This window comes from Phallusia mammillata, chromosome 2 (genome assembly GCF_965637545.1).
Source record: "Phallusia mammillata chromosome 2, kaPhaMamm4.hap1.1, whole genome shotgun sequence".
In the NCBI taxonomy this organism is placed as follows: domain Eukaryota; kingdom Metazoa; phylum Chordata; class Ascidiacea; order Phlebobranchia; family Ascidiidae; genus Phallusia; species Phallusia mammillata.
Genome location: NC_137253.1, coordinates 3,719,660 through 3,738,465, shown reverse-complemented (window position 1 = coordinate 3,738,465; position 18,806 = coordinate 3,719,660). Strand labels below are relative to the sequence as shown.

The following is an 18,806-nucleotide window of genomic DNA, read 5'->3' as shown; positions in this document are numbered from 1 at the left end:
CGAAAACTGGAAACATGGAATTAAGGAGATTAAACTGGAGATCAGCTTCAATAATCCAAATCAACAAGACATCGTCAAGTCTGTTTTCTTGCAGAAACGTCATTTAAGTGAGTAACGGATAATGCTTGTCATGTTTTAATCGCTGTCACTTTGTTCGATCAAAAGTCACCATTACGAAAAAATGGCCCAATTTAAAAAAAGTAATATCATACTATTAGTGATATTGCATCTATGTATGTGAGGAACTCGCGTAGCCTGTTGTCATTAAAGTGCTGTAGGTTATTGGAATGCATAGGTTTGGGTAAAACACATTAAACGTCGAAATTTCTTGGTTGAAAACTTGCGGAGTTTTAGCTGACTTTACTTGTGTCTTGGGTAACCAGTTTAGTTTTTATGACAAAAAATACTCATGTATTCATTTTTTTATAATAGTGTTTACATCTGACAAACTTTCGTTTTTCTATCTGAATTTGTAACTTGCAATACATGTGTGTAATTAAGACAACTTCAATTTTTTCAGCTCCAACTGGACCGAATCAAGTAACAAACATCGATGCGAGAGGCGGTTCGGTGAATTTATAGAAGAGAAAGTCTTCACACCAGAATATTTCACTAACATCAAATGTATATACTTGTGATTGCATTTTTTTCTTGTAAGAGTAGGCCTGTAGCTTATGGTGACAAAATAAAGCCCATCACCTTCAAGCGTTTTTGGCGGCCCGCGAACCAATCGGAAATTATGTGTTTTACTCGGGCCACAAAACGTGTTACACAGAGTGTAAATATGATGCATTGATTCCACAGTAGTGGTAACTAGAAATGAATGTAAAGTTTCATGAAAGGAGGTTTATGGCCCCTTCAGGTAGGATTCAACGATTCTGATTGTTACACCGTATTTTCCCATTGTTGTGTCATTGTACGCCATTACGTTTAGACATATAACTTACTTTTGGTTTCACTCTGATTTAGTGTGTTTTTGTTTTTTATTGCAGTTTTTTAATTATGTTAAGGGCGTAAATAGAATAAACAATTAGGATTTCGAGCATATTTTTTAATGTTTACTGTTTCTATGAAGCTGAAAAGTGTTGTTGTAATTCCCAAGTATCACATTTTCGTTCTCTATTTGGATACAAATAAACACAAATCTAATTATGACTATTGTTTTAATGTGGGACCAGAAAATATCTTGCACCAGTATATGTTTTTTCTCTTCGTACGTCATAATGTATTTAAAATTTGATGAGAGAAAGTCCAACATGATGTGTTACAACATCGTGAAATTGCAAGGATCTAATTCAGGTGAGTTCAGCCACAATGTAACACTTGTACATGAGCAGATTATTGAGCAGCGAACGCCATGAAGTTTTGCAGTTTGTGCCAATGCAAAGAGGTGCGTCACGTATAAGTGCAAAAAAGTCCAAAATTTTTTTTTAACGGGGTTCGAACCCAGGACTCTCCCGGGGACGAATCCCGATCAGGTTTTTTTATGTCTGCATATCGGTCAGGCGCGCTGGACCATTCGGCCAAGTTCCTGCCGAAAAAGTTCCAATATAACGTTTGACAAACAACCCGCCCTGACATCTAGCGGGCGTTTGCAAACCAAATCGCTAGTGGCTGTCCCAAGCAAGCGTGACAACATAGGCATTTTCTTCCTGCCGAAAGCGTCATGCAGTGCACGACATCACACATTGTGGCTCTGGTGCACCACCTACCGGAACAATTTGTTTAGGCATGAGTATTTTTAGGCAGAGAACTAAGGTGTGTCCCGTAGTTAATATAAATATGATTCTTTCAAACAAGCATCGCAAACCCGCGATAGACAACACAAGGACATAGTTCCCACCACAACATCCAAGAGAAATCTCACCACTTAAAGCAAATGCTTTGGACACTTCGAATTCCCATCTCTTGTCGGATTAAATTTTCGTCCACGTCACATTTACAGCGCATATCCCGCATTGACTTTAGGCATGAGTTTCTGCCTGAGAAATGTTTTAGGAAAATAAACTCCCATAACACGGAAAAGTGTGACTAAATGTAAATGCTTTGTCATGTTAAAAACATATAAACGAAAAGTTGAATTGATCATCCAGGCAAACGGGTAAACTAAGTGACGCATTTTTGGAAGGCGATTCCGTCTCTGTGAAGATGGACACGCTGGATGAAGCAGTCGTGCCAAACTCACTCACAGCGTGAGACGGAATGTCAGCGACCACTGAGTTGATTGTCATGTTGACGAAAATTCCTTGTGGTCCAGGAGTCAGATTTGCATTGGAATAAACACTGGCCCCGGTTGTCGTTGTAAGCAGTCCGTCGTCCCAGTCGGATATTTTGTGCCGCTTGATTCTAACGAGAAAAATGTGCTTCGTAACGTCATATCTATAAACCATGATGCGATGGTCAATTTTTCAAAAAAAAATTGGTTGCACGTTCTAACCGGGAACAACTTGCCGCTTGGTGGAGTAATGCGCGGTAAGTTGCCTAAAGGAAAGATTTTTTTTATTTAGTGACGTCATTCCAAGGAACTTTTACAATGAACGTTTATGACGTGAGATCTTACGACAGTTCAGACTTGTCGTACGAGACAATATATTATCACAGGGTGTCCAACAGGTGACATGCGACGTATTTGAAAATAAAACACAAGTCAATGTTAGGTCTAATAATCGTCACAATTGCGACAATCGACAATGAATTCTGACCTACATTTTGTGAGAAGCATTAGTATGAAGAGGTCATTAAACATTTTCAGAGCGGGCCGTACTAATTTGGTAATGATGCACGTGGGCCAATGGCTTCTTTATTCAGTTACAGGTAACGAAAGGCAAATGTTTGAGGACAACCATGATTTGTTAATTTTCTTTGCGTTGTAACAAATGGTGGTAATTCTGCGAAACTAGTTGAATGCAACCCTGCATGTGGTTGCGGCATTACTTTGCATGGAGTAATTTATGTTTCAACATTTATCTCAAGCTTTATTTTATACATTTAATCGGAAATGCTTGGGACCACTATTTACAACGAAGGTTTGTACAGAGTGGGACACAGAAATTGGCACAGCAGTGTGTACGAGTTGGAAACCCCTGGGTGATCAGGTTCAATTAGTGGCGTAAAACCGACAAGTTTTATTGTAATCGTAAAATACACGCCTTTAATGCGTCCGACGCTTACCACTTTTTCGAATTTACCACTGTGACGTACTTTCATGGGTGGTGAATTGTCGGCTTCAGTGGCAAGTCGATGTGTGATAACAAATCCGCCAGTGGGCGCTATTGATTTACGATTTAGTCTAAGTCGGGGATTTCCCGTTGGTTGTTTGCTGCGAAATTGTCCTTCGTCACATTTATCAACTGCCGTTCCACTTCAGCGATTCCTGCAACTAGTTGTATAGGAAGGTAGGACTGTAAGGTAAATGAAATCACAAATTAAGTTGTTAAGTAAACATTTGAAGCTCCATCAAAAAAGCATTATAGTAATTCCACACACATACTGAAAATAAAAATTGAAACTAAAAAGTTAAAAAAGACACAAATAATCAGGTTTAGAATGAGTCCCCTCACAGACTATTACGTACCAAAATGTAATAAATAAACAAGAGTTAGACAAAATAGGTCATCGCTAAACATCAGTGACACAAAATAATGTCACAATAACTAATTGTGTATGTTCAACTTAGGTCATGGTAAACACAAAACTTCCCATATACACAAAACATGAAGCATAGAATCTAAAAAACAATATGGCAAATGCAGTTTCGTCATTTGAAGTGTTAAGTGAATATTGCTTTCAATTTGTACTTTTGCATTAGTCGAAATTAAAAAATGAAATACAAAACTGTAAACAGGGATGATGACTTTTTTAACCCAATCGAATATTGCAAATCACTGATTTTTATCGCAACAGCATATCCACTCTGGTCATCGGCAATCAAACCTTTTCAAGATGTTAGCAGCCTAGCTCATAATTTTCCCTTCGCCAATGACATCGACTACTGAGTTGATTGTCGTGTTGACGAAAATTCCTTGTTGCCCCGGAGTCAGATCTGCACCAGAATAAACACTGGCCCGGTTGTCGTTGTTAAGGCTGCTTGCTGCCTTATAGAAAATATTAATTGATTTGGTAAAGTCACAACAAGAAACATTAACCACGAACATTTAATTACTTGTGACGTCATAAAATAACAAAGAGAGAGAGAGGATATTCCAGCAAAAAAAATACTTATGGGCTGTTTAGATAGGGACAATGTTTTTCCACATGTTTAATACGCCCGGTGTTGTCCCGGTACTGCACACTGAGGACGATACATGTTGTGGTATTTGCTGGCGTCGATCACAAGTCAAGTAGAAGCGGCGCACAAAATCCATCAGTGGTCGCTGTTGTTCCACGATTGCACCGAAACAAACACTTGATACTTAAAAAAATGTTAGTTGTGTCATATTTTTGAACCATAACGCTAAAGCGTGAATTTCCAAAAAAATAGTGACGTCATTCCGAGTAACTTTCACGATAAATGTATTGTCAATACATAACTTGTTCATACATTTGATATGCCTGACGTTTACCCACTCCTTCCAATCGCCCAATGTTACGTACCTTTGTGGGTTGTGAACTTATAAGCCTGTGTTATTTGCCGACATCAGTGGCAAGTCAATCCGTGTAAACAAATCCGCCAGTGGGCGCTGTTGATTCACGATTTACATTCGGCCGGGGATTTTCCATTGGTGGTAGGGCTGCAAAGTCTGCCTTTCATGATTTTTTTCCTCTGTGAGCAGCAAGTGCTGTTGCACTTCAGTGATTCCTGCTACTAGTTGGTAGTTGTACAGGAAGGTAGGACTGAAAGATAAAAGTTGTCATATAAATTAAACAGTCCAAGCTCCACAAAGTAAACTGTTTAAATAATTTCATGGAAAAAAAGGAACAAAATTGTAAAAGCATTAAGTTGAATATTACACCGGTAATCAAAAAGTCATAAATTCCCCTCACAGACTATTACGAATTAAATGTAATAAATCAACAAGAGTAGACAGAAAGGCCATTGTTAAACATCAGTGACAAAAAAATCAATGTCACAACAATTAATTATATATATGCAATTTAAAGTCATGGTAAACTCAAAACTTCCGGAACCACAAAACATAAACTTCAGTATCTATAAAAAACCACTTGGTATATGCAGTTTTGCATTGTTGAATGTGTTGAGTAAATATTGCTGGCAATTTGTATTTTTGCACAAGTTGAAGTAAAAAAAATTGAAATACAAACCTGCAATCAGCAATGATGACTTTTTTATCCCAATCAAGTTTCAAAAACCAGTGATTATCATCGCAACGACATATCAACTTAGGTCATCAGATATAAATGTTTTTAGAAGTTAAAAGCCCAGCTCTTTAGTCTGAAATAAACATTCATCAATCAAGAGAAGTATCAATGCAAGAACACAAAAACTTACACCAAATTCATTTCCATAAGGGTCATTGTGGAATCTTGGTCCCATAAAATGATAGTATGTTTGGCCAATTCAAGTGTGACATTGTCATGTGACGGATGATCTGGATTGTTACATCACTGAGTGGTAATGTTGTTGGTCCTGTTTAAGTGAAGAAATATTGCATTGAGTAAACATACTCAACATATTCAACCTACTATGGTCTAAAATTAAATGCAGAAAATTTCAGTGGAATCAAAATAAGTAAAACTAATATTTAACTTGCATTTAAAAAGAACAGACTTATTACAAGATGAAAAATAAATGTCTAATATCAGCATAATATAACTATTAAAGAACAAGCCGTGGCTAAAATTCTCTTCTGAAAATAGGAACTTTAGAAAATAAAGATTAATTGAGAACAATTTAAATCTTTTTTGCTCGTGTTTAAACTTAATAAATATGAAAAGAACAGCAAGGTTTTGTTTGGAACAAAATACAGATGGCATCAACTAATCTAAGTGTTTATACACCGACATATTTTTGCATTTCTCCATATTGTAACATCCTGGAAATCAACAGTTTACATTTTCATTCATAAATCAGGTGTAAAACAAGCAATAAATCCATTAAAACCAATAAAACCAGACCAAACAACACAGCTGAACAAACCAAACAGCAGAGAGAGTAGCTGACAAAATATGAAAAGAGTGGACTTGATTAAGCTGGTAAATGCCTATGATGTTAAAAGTCGCACGTACTTTGTCTGCACTTTGAGTGTGACATCACAATCAAACAGTGCATATTTGTGACATCACAATTGAATAATTAAAAATTAGCAATTCCATAAATAAGATGGCTTGTAGATGCAATATTGAAATTTGTATTACCTGTCAACACTTGTTATTCCTTAGTTCTCTTCTAATTGTTTTTTAGTTTGAATCTGGTTCTGCAAATGTAAACATAATTATTTTGGTCTTTTGCATCTTTATAGTTCAAACATCCCATGAGGGAACGGTCAAAGTCACGCAGTTGCACTAAAGGGTAAGGGGCGGATTTCGTTTTTTTACATGGCTTCGCGCTATTGTTTGGTTCCCTCCAAACAAATAAAGTATAAAAACTTTGTCCACAAAAAAAGAAAAAAACATTTGTTATTAACGCAGAAAATGTAATCTTATGACCAGTCCAGCGTGTTGGAAAAGTTACTGTCCAAATTTGCGCTAAACAACTAAAGATTCTTATGTTAAGTTGTTAGGGTTTCTGATTTGGTGATCGTTGTTCACCTATCACGTCATTTTCCGGCTGGAATCAACCCATGTTTTTATCCAACCCCTGACGCGGTACCTAATACCATTTGATTTTCAAGCGAGATTTCAACCTTCTCAGGACCCTTTTTTATTACCGGGTACAGCTAATGCGTTTTTTATGCTTGTCCGGCTTTTTTTACTGTTGATATTGTAACAGCTTGATGTTTGCAACTTTGTCCTGTGTGTTTTGTGTCCCTTTACCGTGATGTCTTATACTTAATTTGTTTTACACTCGTGAACAATAAATAATATAACCCACAATAATCGGCAAGGTTTAGGTTTTTTCTTAGTTGTTGTAGCTGACAAAAATTTTAGTCTGTAGAACGAATAATTAGAGGTGTTAAGATTATCGATCCACAGAAGTTGTTTAGTTGTGTTTGCGGCAGTCGACACACAGAGAACGCACAAACCCCAGAATCACATAGTTAGATACAAACACTTGTGCTCCATGCAAATAGTCGCGTTTCTATCGTTGTGAAACGATGCCAAGGGCGCCGTGGTAAAAAAACGTCACGCATTCGTGTCGTTCTAAAACTACCCCAACCCACCAGCTTGAATGTTGCAATATAAGCGACACGGTAAAGCTGGACTGAAAGCCCAACACCTATTTTTAAGCTTTACTTCTGTACCTGATATGTACCAATTACAATTGCCTTTAGACTTTTTGTTTTCGACTTACACGTTGGCAACAATGCTAACAATATCGGAAACGTTGCCTATGTGCTTTTGATAAGTTACTAGCAGAGCTTGAAAACAACGATTTTTGCGAACGTTTGGCTGCAATCCTGTGTTTGGCAATATTTACTACACAAACTCAAATGACAAATTTAGACTATATTTTATTGTTACTGTTTTCAAAATTAGTTAAGTGACAAGTGACTCTGTTTTTTTTGGGTGTGGTAGGTGCTTCTGTACGTTTAAATGAAACTGAAACGCGAAAACTGAGTGAAATCGCTTAGTGGTTCGCAAATGAAATAGAAATAGCTGAAGATGGTTCCAAATTACTCTTTTTCCCCGTCAATTACAACAAGCACAACAAGTACACATTATAACTCTGGTGCACCACCTAGTGGATAAAAACATTTAAGTATTGGGCATTAAAATGTGATCTGCGAAATTAAACTATGATGCTTATAAACAAGATTCGCAAACATGTGATAAACAACTCGGAAGACTTAGCCAATCACAATTAGGAAAAAGTATTTCTCATTTTACACAAGTTCTATATCCACAAAGTGTTTGCGTTTCTGTCAGGTTAAACTTGTTCCCATCTCACATATTTAAATCGCCTGTCCTGAATCTTAAAGCACGGGGCCCATGTCTGTGGAAACAATCATCGAAATAAATATCACGTAACTCGGAAACATGTTGAAAAATAAATGTCTTTAGGTTTAAGTCAAATAAGCAAAAAAGTTTATTTGACCATCGAAAAACGGGTTGACTAAGTGACAAATATTAATGGCGGATGCGAAATAACTAACATCTTATGGAAGACGATTTAGTCTCAGTGAAGATGGACACGCTGGATGAAGCAGTCGTGCCAAACTTACTCACAGCGTGAGACAGAATGTCAGCGACCACTGAGTTGATTGTCGTGTTGACGAAAATACCTTGTAGTACCGGAGTCGGACTTGGACTGAGATAAACACTGGCCCCGGTTGTCGTTGTAAGACGTTCCTCGTCCCTGTCGGGATATGCTGTGCTGGCCGCTTGAAGCTAAACAGAAAAATGTTAAAATGCAATTCTGATGCGTCAATTTGCAAATCGTCGCGTGTTCTAAACCGGGAACAACACGCCGCTTGGTTGAGCGATGCGCTGTCAGTTGCACAAAGGAAGGACTTTTTTGCTTTGTGGCGTCATCCTGAGAAACATTTACGGTAAATATTTGTGACGTATTATGTTACGACGGTTCAGGTTGGGCGTACGAGACATGTTACCACAGGGATGTTCAACACGTGGCACGCGACGTATGTAGAAATGGCACGCCAGCTCTCACAAAATTTTCCAAACTAAAACTAAAGTTTGTCCAACAGTCAATGTTGGGTATTACAGTATATTGCCACAATTTTAAAAAAAATGCCACTAGTGTACGACAAACCACGTTCAATTCTGTAGGTAAAGGATCTTAGTAGGTGAAGCAGTAGTATAAACGTGAGGCCGAAAGTCTGTGGTTTTTCTGTCGTCCTATTTAATGGCGCGACTTGTAAATTGCAAAATAGTGTGGAATATATACGAGTCACTTCTACCCAGCAATGCTTCCTTATTTCGTTACAGGTAAAAAATTACAAATGTTTGAGGACAACTATGATTCGTTATTTTTCTTTGCGTTGCAACAAATGGTGGTAATTCTGCGAAACTAGTTGAATGCAACCCTGCATGTGGTTGCGGCATTACTTTGCATGGAGTAATTTATGTTTCAACATTTATCTCAAGCTTTATTTTATACATTTAATCGGAAATGCTTGGAACCACTATTTACAGCGAACGTTTGTACAGAGTGGAACACAGAAATTGGCACAGCGTATATGAGTTGGACACCCCTGGGTTATCAGGTTCGATTAGTGGCGTAAAACCGACAAGTTTTTTTTGTAATCGTAAAATACACGCCTTTAATGCGTCCGACGTATACCACTTTTTCGAATCTACCACTGTGACGTACTTTCATGGTTGGTGAATTGTCGGCTTCAGTGGCAAGTCGATGTGTGATAACAAATCCGCCAGGAGGCACTATTGATTCACGATTTAGTCTTAGTCGGGGATTTCCCGTTTGTTGTTTGCTGCAAAATTGTCCTTCGTCACATTTATCAACTGCCGTTCCACTTCACCAATTACTCCAACTAATTGTATAGGTAGGACTGTAAGGAAAAAGACATCACAAATTAAGTCGTTAAGTAAACATTTGAACCTCCATCAAAAAAGCATTATAGTAATTCCACACACATACTGAAAATAAAAATTGAAACTAAAAAGTTAAAAAAGACACAAATAATCAGGTTTAGAATGAGTCCCCTCACAGACTATTACGTACCAAAATGTAATAAATAAACAAGAGTTAGACAAAATAGGTCATCGCTAAACATCAGTGACACAAAATAATGTCACAATAACTAATTGTGTATGTTCAACTTAGTTCATGGTAAACACCAAACTTTCCATATACACAAAACATGAAAGCATAAAATCTGAAAAACAATATGGCAAATGCAGTTTCGTCATTTGAAGTGTTAAGTGAATATTGCTTTCAATTTATACTTTTGCATTAGTCGAAATTAAAAAATGAAATACAAACCTGCAAACAGGGATGATGACTTTTTTAACCCAATCGAATATTGCAAATGAGTGATTATTATCACAACAGCATATCCACTTTGGTCATCGGCAATCAAACCTTTTCAAGATGTTAGCAGCCCAGCTCATAATTTTCCTTTCACCAATGACATCGACTACTGAGTTGATTGTCGTGTTGACGAAAATTCCGTGTGGTCCCGGAGTAAGATCTGCACCAGAATAAACACTGGCCCCGGTTGTCGTTGTGAGACGGCCCTCGTCCCAGTATCTTTTTTTAAGGCTGCTTGCTGACTAATAGAAAATATCAATTGATTTGGTAAAGTCACAACAAGAAACATTAACCACGAACATTTAATTACTTGTGACGCCATAAAATAACAAAGAGAGAGAGGATATTCCAGCAAAAAAAATACTTATGGGCTGTTCAGATAGGGACAATGTTTTTCCACATGTTTAATACGCCCAGTGTTGTCCCAGTACTGCACACTGAGGACGATACATGTTGTGGTATTTGCTGGCGTCGATCACAAGTCAAGTAGAAGCGGCGAACAAAATCCACCAGTGGTCGCTGTTGTTCCACGATTGCACCGAAGCAAACACTTAATACTTAAAAAAAATGTGAGTTGCGTCATATTTTTGCGCTGAAGAATTTCCAAAAAAATAGTGACGTCATTCCGAGTAACTTTCACAAATAACGTATTGTCAATCTTATAACTTGTTTATACGTTTGATACGCCTGACGTTTACCCACTCCTTCCAATCGCCCAATGTTACGTACCTTTGTGGGTTGTGAACTTATAAGCCTGTGTTATTTGCCGACATCAGTGGCAAGTCAATCCGTGTAAACAAATCCGCCAGTGGGCGCTGTTGATTCACGATTTACATTCGGCCGGGGATTTTCCATTGGTGGTAGGGCTGCAAAGTCTGCCTTTCATGATTTTTTTCCTCTGTGAGCAGCAAGTGCTGTTGCACTTCAGTGATTCCTGCTACTAGTTGGTAGTTGTACAGGAAGGTAGGACTGAAAGGTAAAAGTTGTCATATAAATTAAACAGTCCAAGCTCCACAAAGTAAACTGTTTAAATAATTTCATGGAAAAAAAGAAACAAAATTGTAAAAGCATTAAGTTGAATATTACACCGGTAATCAAAAAGTCATAAATTCCCCTCACAGACTATTACGAATTAAATGTAATAAATCAACAAGAGTAGACAGAAAGGCCGTTGTTAAACATCAGTGACAAAAATCAATGTCACAACAATTAATTATATATATGCAATTTAAAGTCATGGTAAACTCAAAACTTCCGGAACCACAAAACATAAACTTCAGTATCTATAAAAAACAACTTGGTATGTGTTGAGTGAATATTGCTTACAAATTGTATTTTTGCACAAGTCGAAGTTAACAATTGAAATACAAACCTGCAATCAGTAATGATGACTTTTTTATCCCAATCAAGTTTCAAAAACCAGTGATTATCATCGCAACGACATATCGGCACTGGTCATCAGATGTAAAATTTTTTAGAAGTTAGAAGCCCAGCTCTCCAGTCTGAAATAAACATTCACAAATCAAGAGAAGTATCAATGCAAGAACACAAAAACTTACACCAAATTCAATTCCATAAGGGTCATTGTGGAATCTTGGTCCCATAAAATGATAGTATGTTTGTCCAATTCAAGTGTGACATTGTCATGTGACGGATGATCTGGATTGTTACATCACTGAGTGGTAATGTTGTTGGTCCTGTTTAAGTGAAGAAATATTGCATTGAGTAAACATACTCAACATATTCAACCTACTATGGTCTAAAATTAAATGCAGAAAATTTCAGTGGAATCAAAATAAGTAAAACTAATATTTAACTTGCATTTAAAAAGAACAGACTTATTACAAGATGAAAAATAAATGTCTAATATCAGCATAATATAACTATTAAAGAACAAGCCGTGGCTAAAATTCTCTTCTGAAAATAGGAACTTTAGAAAATAAAGATTAATTGAGAACAATTTAAATCTTTTTTGCTCGTGTATAAACTTAATAAATATGAAAAGAACAGCAAGGTTTTGTTTGGAACAAAATACAGATGGCATCAACTAATCTAAGTGTTTATACACCGACATATTTTTGCATTTCTTCATATTGTAACATCCTGGAAATCAACAGTTTACATTTTCATTCATAAACCAGGTGTAAAACAAGCAATAAATCCATTAAAACCAATAAAACCAGACCAAACAACACAGCTGAACAAACCAAGCAGCAGAGAGAGTAGCTGACAAAATATGAAAAGAGTGGACTTGATTAAGCTGGTAAATGCCTATGATGTTAAAAGTCGCACGTACTTTGTCTGCACTTTGAGTGTGACATCACAATCAAACAGTGCATATTTGTGACATCACAATTGAATAATTAAAAATTAGCAATTCCATAAATAAGATGGCTTGTAGATGCAATATTGAAATTTGTATTACCTGTCAACACTTGTTATTCCTTAGTTCTCTTCTAATTGTTTTTTAGTTTGAATCTGGTTCTGCAAATGTAAACATAATTATTTTGGTCTTTTGCATCTTTATAGTTCAAACATCCCATGAGGGAACGGTCAAAGTCACGCAGTTGCACTAAAGGGTAAGGGGTGGATTTCGTTTTTTTACATGGCTTCGCGCTATTGTTTGGTTCCCTCCAAACGAATAAAGTATAAAAACTTTGTCCACAATAAAAAGAAAAAAACATTTGTTATTAACGCAGAAAATGTAATCTTATGATCTTTGCACATTAATTACACATGTACCAGTCCAGCGTGTTGGAAAAGTTACTGTCCAAATTTGCGCTAAACAACTAAAGATTCTTATGTTAAGTTGTTAGGGTTTCTGATTTGGTGATCGTTGTTCACCTATCACGTCATTTTCCGGCTGGAATCAACCCATGTTTTTATCCAACCCCTGACGCGGTACCTAATACCATTTGATTTTCAAGCGAGATTTCAACCTTCTCAGGACCCTTTTTTTGTTACCGGGTACAGCTAATGCGTTTTTTATGCTTGTCCGGCTTTTTTTACTGTTGATATTGTAACAGCTTGATGTTTTCAACTTTGTCCTGTGTGTTTTGTGTCCCTTTACCGTGATGTCTTATACTTAATTTGTTTTACACTCGTGAACATTAAATAATATAACCCACAATAATCGGCAAGGTTTAGGTTTTTTCTTAGTTGTTGTAGCTGACAAAAATTTTAGTCTGTAGAACGAATAATTAGAGGTGTTAAGATTATCGATCCACAGAAGTTGTTTAGTTGTGTTTGCGGCAGTCGACATACAGAGAACGCACAAACCCCAGAATCACACAGTTACATACAAACACTTATGCTCCATGTGAATAGTCGCGTTTCTATCGTTGTGAAACGATACCAGGGGCGCCGTGGTAAAGAAACCAGCTTTATTGTTGCAATATAAGCGACACGGCGAAGCTCGACTGAAAGCCCAACACCTATTTTTAACCTTTACTTCTGTACCTGGTATGTACCAATTACAATTGCCGTTAGACTTTTTGTTTTCGACTTACACGTTGGCAACAATGCTAAGAATATCGGAAACGTTGCCTATGTGCTTTTGATAAGTTACTGGCAGAGCTTGAAAACAACGATTTTCGCGAACGTTTGGCTGCAATCCTGTGTTTGGCAATATTTACTACACAAACTCAAATGACAAATTTAGACCATATTTTATTGTTACGGTTTTCAAAATTAGTTAAACAAGTTACTCTGTTTTTTTGGGTGTGGTGGGTGCTTCTGTACGTTTAAATAGATTTCGAATTTCTAAGAAGCAGATGTTAAAACGGTTTATAATTATATCGTCTGGATATTTGTTAGTTCAAAGTAAAGCAAGGTCATAACAATAGCGTTTCATGAACCACACTTAGCATGCTCTCTAGTCTGAAATAAACATTCACAAATCAAAGTTCGGGAATGAAAGTTCAAAGTATCAAGTCTACGGTCATTTGTTGAACAATCTTGGTGTTGTTTGCGGTGAAACTTCACAAACCAAAGAAGCAATCGAATATTATACTAAAGCAATTATAGTTGACAAATCAGCGGAGGATTTAACTAAGGAAGAACAAAGAGAATATGTTGCAAGAAGTAAGAGGAGTATGCAATTCAATTTAGCGAAGTTGAACAAGTGATTATGTTTGATGTAAAACAATGAGCAACACATTTGTTAGAGACAACGAATAAATTAGGATCAGGGGTCACTTCTATCTGTTCCACGGTGATCAACAAGCAAAGGTTGTTGCGGAATACACGTGATCCCTTGTGCACCATGTGAAGTGTGACAAAACTGGAGAGCCGTCGAATGGCTGCACTAGCCAATGCGGCCGATCTCTCGTCACCAGCTGCACTGATGAGACCTTATAGGTCGAAACAGTGTGCACTGTCTGCAGCGTGAATTATTATGTTTCAATATTTATCTCAAGCTTTATTTGATACATTTAATCAGAAATGCTCGAAAGGGACCACTAACAACAACGAACGTTTGTACAAGATGGAACACAGGAATTGGCATACCAGTGTGTACGAGTTGGAAACCCCTGGGTTATCAGGTTTAAATAGCGGCGTAAAACCGACAAGTGTTTTTGTAATCGTAAAATACAGACCTTTAAACCAGCGCTTCCCAACCGGTGGGCCGCGGCCCACTGGTGGTCCGCGACGTTCTTTCTGGTGGGCCGCGAAATATTTCAAACTATTACCATACCAATACAGAAGTTCAAAAAAGTTACACAGTTCGTGTGACCGTACTTTCAAGTTTAACTATATTTCTCTAAAATATAATATTATAGTTACTATGAAAGCATGAAAGATTTCACGTTAAACAAAGCTTTATCACACAAACAAACTGCAAATGTTACGTCATAACAGTACCTAAACTGCAATTGTCGCGTCACAGCACTATACTTGTATCAGTAACTATAACGAAATCGAAGACATGAAACAGTCTTGACACTGATATGTGAGCTTATCTGCCAATAAACTCCGACTTGATCTCATCATATCGAACCAGCAAGCTGAGGCTTCACATAAACAGACGTATTGCTTGTGCGGTTATTATTTTTCGTTCTTAGTTTTAGTTCTTTTTCCATCGTGGTTTTGTCGCAATATTAAACGGTGGTCCGCCAAAACAAATTGTTTTTTAAAGTGGGCCGTGAGCTGGAAAAGGTTGGGAAGCACTGCTTTAAACCGTCCGACGTTTTCCCTTTTTTCGAATCTAACAATGAGACATACTTTCATGGATGGTGAATTCAGTGGCACGTCGAGGCGCGTTAATAAATCCGCCAGTGGGCGCTACTGATTCAAGATTTCGTCTCAGTCGGCGATTTCCCGTCGGTTGTTTGCTGCAAAATTTGTCCTTCGTCACATTTATTAAGTACCGTTCCACTTCAGTGATTTCTCCCACTAGTTGTTCAGAAATGTAGGACTGTAAGGAAAATTTAATTACATCACAAAAGAAGTTGTTGAGTAAACATTTAAAGTTCCATCAAATAAAGCATTTAAGTAATTCCATGCACATACTAAGAATTAAAATTGAAACACCTTTAAGTTAAAAAAGACACAAATAATCAGGTTTAGAATGAGTCCCGTCACAGACTATTATGTACTAAAATGTAATAAATAAACAAGAGGTAGACAAAATGGTCTTTGCCAAACATCGCTGACACAAATTAATGTCATAACAAACTAATTATGTCAAGTTTATAGAGCTCTTCTGGCCAATGTATTTGTAATTATGTATGTCAAATTAAGTCACTATGAACACAAACTTCCCAGAACCACAAAACCTGAACCATAGAATCTGTAAAAACAACATAGTATATGCAGATTTGGCATTGAGGGTGTTGGGTGAATATTGCTTGCAATTTGTATCTTTGCAAAAGTCAGAGTAAAGAAAGTGAAGTACAAACCTACAAACAGGCATGATGAGTTTTGCATTCCAAACAATTTTGCAAATCCATGATTATTATCACAACAGCATATCCACTCTGGTCATCAGCAGTCAAACCATCTTCAGAAAGTAGCAGTTCAGCTCTCTAGTCTGATACTGAAAGTCAACAGTTTTAAATAAACATTTAGAAATCAACACATAAATTCAAAAACACAAAAATTTATACCTACTTGTAAACTGTACATGTTTTTACTAAAATTTTGTTTTCAAATACTTTTGACTTTTGAATCTTGTTTCCATATAATGATAGTAAATTTGGTCAATTTATGCTTTTATTATCTAGTAAGTGGGGCATCGTCATGTGACTAATGATCTGGACTGTTATATCACTGAATGGTAATGTTGTTTGTCCTGTTGAAAAAAAAAAACGATTGCATTAAATAGACAAAAAATTAAAATAAATAAAAAATACTCTACATATTCAACCCGCTATGGTAAAAAACTGAATGCAGAAAACTTCAGCGAAATCAAACTAAGTAAAAGTGTCATTTAGAAAGGATAGGCTTAATAATAAAGTAATACAAAATCGATGCTAAAATTCCAAAAACTAAACACAAAAAGACTACTTCAGTTTACCCTAAAATTGTATGCATAAATAGTTATGAACATGTCATTTGGGATCTTTTTCTCATTCAATGATAGTTTGTTTGGCCAGTTTTTTGCTTTTTCTCTGCTCATTGGTGATTGGGGCATTGTCATGTAATCAATGATCTGGACTGTTACATCACTAAGTGACACTGTTGTTGGCCCTATTTAAGAGAAGAAATAATACATTAAGTACGCAAACTCATATTCAACTCACAATGGTCCAAATTTAAATGCAGAAAGCCCCAAAAAAGTTATATCAATGTAAAATGTCATTTAGAAAGAATAGGCTTAGCACAAGATATAAAATATCATCTATTATCAGCATAATATAACTGTTGAAGAACAAACCTCAGCCAAAAGTCTCTTCTTGAAATGGAATTTAGAAAAAATAGATTCCAACAAGTGGACAATCCAAATCTTCCTTGTTCGCTCCGAAACTTGAAAAGTATAAAAAATAGCAGTCAGGTTTTGTTAGGTGCATAACAGATCGAATAATCATAGTCCTAGCAGCTAGCACACAAACAAAACATATTTGCATTTCTCCATATTGTAACATTGTGACATCACAATTGTTTGTGTGAATAAAGAATTAACCATTCAACAAATACGATGGGTTGTGGCTACAAACTTGCAACAGGGAAATTTTCATTACCTCTCAACACAAGTTGTACCTTGAGCATATATGATTGCTTTTTAACTATTTTTTAGTTTTGCAAGATATTTTTATTTATTTTACTATTTTGCAATTTTTGCAATATGAAAACATCCCATGAGTGAACGCGTAAAGTCACGAAGTTGGACTGAACATTCAACAGTGTACGGGAGTTTTTGGTATTTTTTGCATTTCTTGTTGCTATCGTTTGATAGTTTCACATACACAATAGACTTTCCTTCCCACAAAAACATCAACCAAGCAGAAGGGTGGGTATTTTTATTGGGACGAAAAAAACTATCCAAGAAAAAGCTTGGGGATGTATTTGACACACGAATTACACAAAAAACCAGTCCAGCTTGCTGGAAAAGATATCTTATACTTTCTATAATATCTTATACTTCGTTTGCCTTGCTAATGTACCTGTGAACAAATACAATACGACCCACAAAACATCAGCAACGTTAGTTTTTTTCTCCTCATTGGTATGTTTCATGGCAACGAAATGTAGTTGTTGTTGCAGGCAAATGATAATGACAAAGATTACCAATATGCAAAAATGTAATAACCTGCAGAACGCGTTTCCGCGAAATGAATAATTGAGGTTTGGATATAATCATCACCGATTCACAAATGTTGAGTTGTGTTTGCATTTGCAGCAGCCAGCACCACAGAATCACTCAGATTCATACAAACAAGTTCGCCGTGTGAACAATGGAGTTTCGATCGTTGTGATGATACTTGAGCCCCAAACTTGGTTACCCGTCACGCCTCAGTGGCGTTCTACCCCAACCCATCAGCTTTATTGTTGCAAAGTGACGTGGCGAGACTCGAATGAAACATTATTTATGTTTTCACATCTGTTTTTAACCTTTTGATCAAAAATTGTCGGTAAACTTTTGTTTTTTATTTACACGTTACAAACCCTGTTTGCTTGAGATACGTTACCTAGCAGAGCCTGATAAACGAACGTGGAAAGGTTGGTAAATGCTACGGATCACACTCTGGAATAAGAAATATTTTACATGACTGTTTAAACGTGTTTTCAAACATTTTAAAACAATTGCTGATTTTATCACTAAACACTTTCCATTTTTCAGCAACACAGCATAGAGTAGTCATAACAGCGTTTCGCAAAACACTTAAGATTCAAGGTTAAGTTTTAGCGCAAGCTCATTCGTTTGATATGGGCGTTTTTTTGTGCTTTTGTCGTTTAATTTACTGGGAAACGTTTTGTCTTCAGCCCCTACATTGTACGGTCTAGTGACAACTAAGAACGCGCCGGTCTCGGTGAGTTTGTGAAAAACACCTTTTCTCGTTTCAGCTGATGCACATCAGGCGCATTTCAGACATACTAGTCGTGTTGTCGGTCCGACTTTTGTTCATGCAACTGCACATGCGCAATAGAAATAGATGTAATAAAAAGTAAATTAGGTGTTCAATGGAGTGTTGGAGGCGATAAATTTGACGATGTCATTGAAACATTTATATCCGAAAGAAAATTAATTACTATTTGTTAAGTAATAGGTTGTGCTACATAAGATGGTGTTTTGGTT

The 18,806-nt window shown here is 36.6% G+C and overlaps 2 long non-coding RNA genes across 7 annotated transcripts in view; both read right to left on the bottom strand.

Moving 5' to 3' along the window:
* Window positions 1-2,032: 2,032 nt before the first annotated feature.
* LOC145212421 (uncharacterized) overlaps window positions 2,033-18,806 on the bottom strand; it is a 44,258-nt gene continuing 27,484 nt past the window's right edge. For 2 of the 6 annotated variants that reach the window (XR_013856704.1, XR_013856705.1), the window contains exons 6-17: window positions 10,799-11,038; window positions 10,022-10,626; window positions 9,392-9,587; window positions 8,287-8,448; window positions 6,316-6,374; window positions 5,450-5,587; window positions 5,263-5,392; window positions 4,594-4,833; window positions 4,163-4,411; window positions 3,934-4,094; window positions 3,202-3,401; window positions 2,033-2,346 (exon numbers count right to left, since the gene is read on the bottom strand). This is a non-coding gene — a long non-coding RNA (uncharacterized LOC145212421). The other 4 variants (XR_013856706.1, XR_013856702.1, XR_013856703.1 and 1 more) reach the window with 4 other exon arrangements.
* LOC145215156 (uncharacterized) lies at window positions 13,754-18,027 on the bottom strand. Its single transcript, XR_013857216.1, has 5 exons — window positions 17,251-18,027; window positions 16,947-17,035; window positions 16,181-16,361; window positions 15,970-16,106; window positions 13,754-15,485 (listed from the first exon to the last, which is right to left on the bottom strand). It is a non-coding gene; the product is annotated as an uncharacterized LOC145215156 (long non-coding RNA).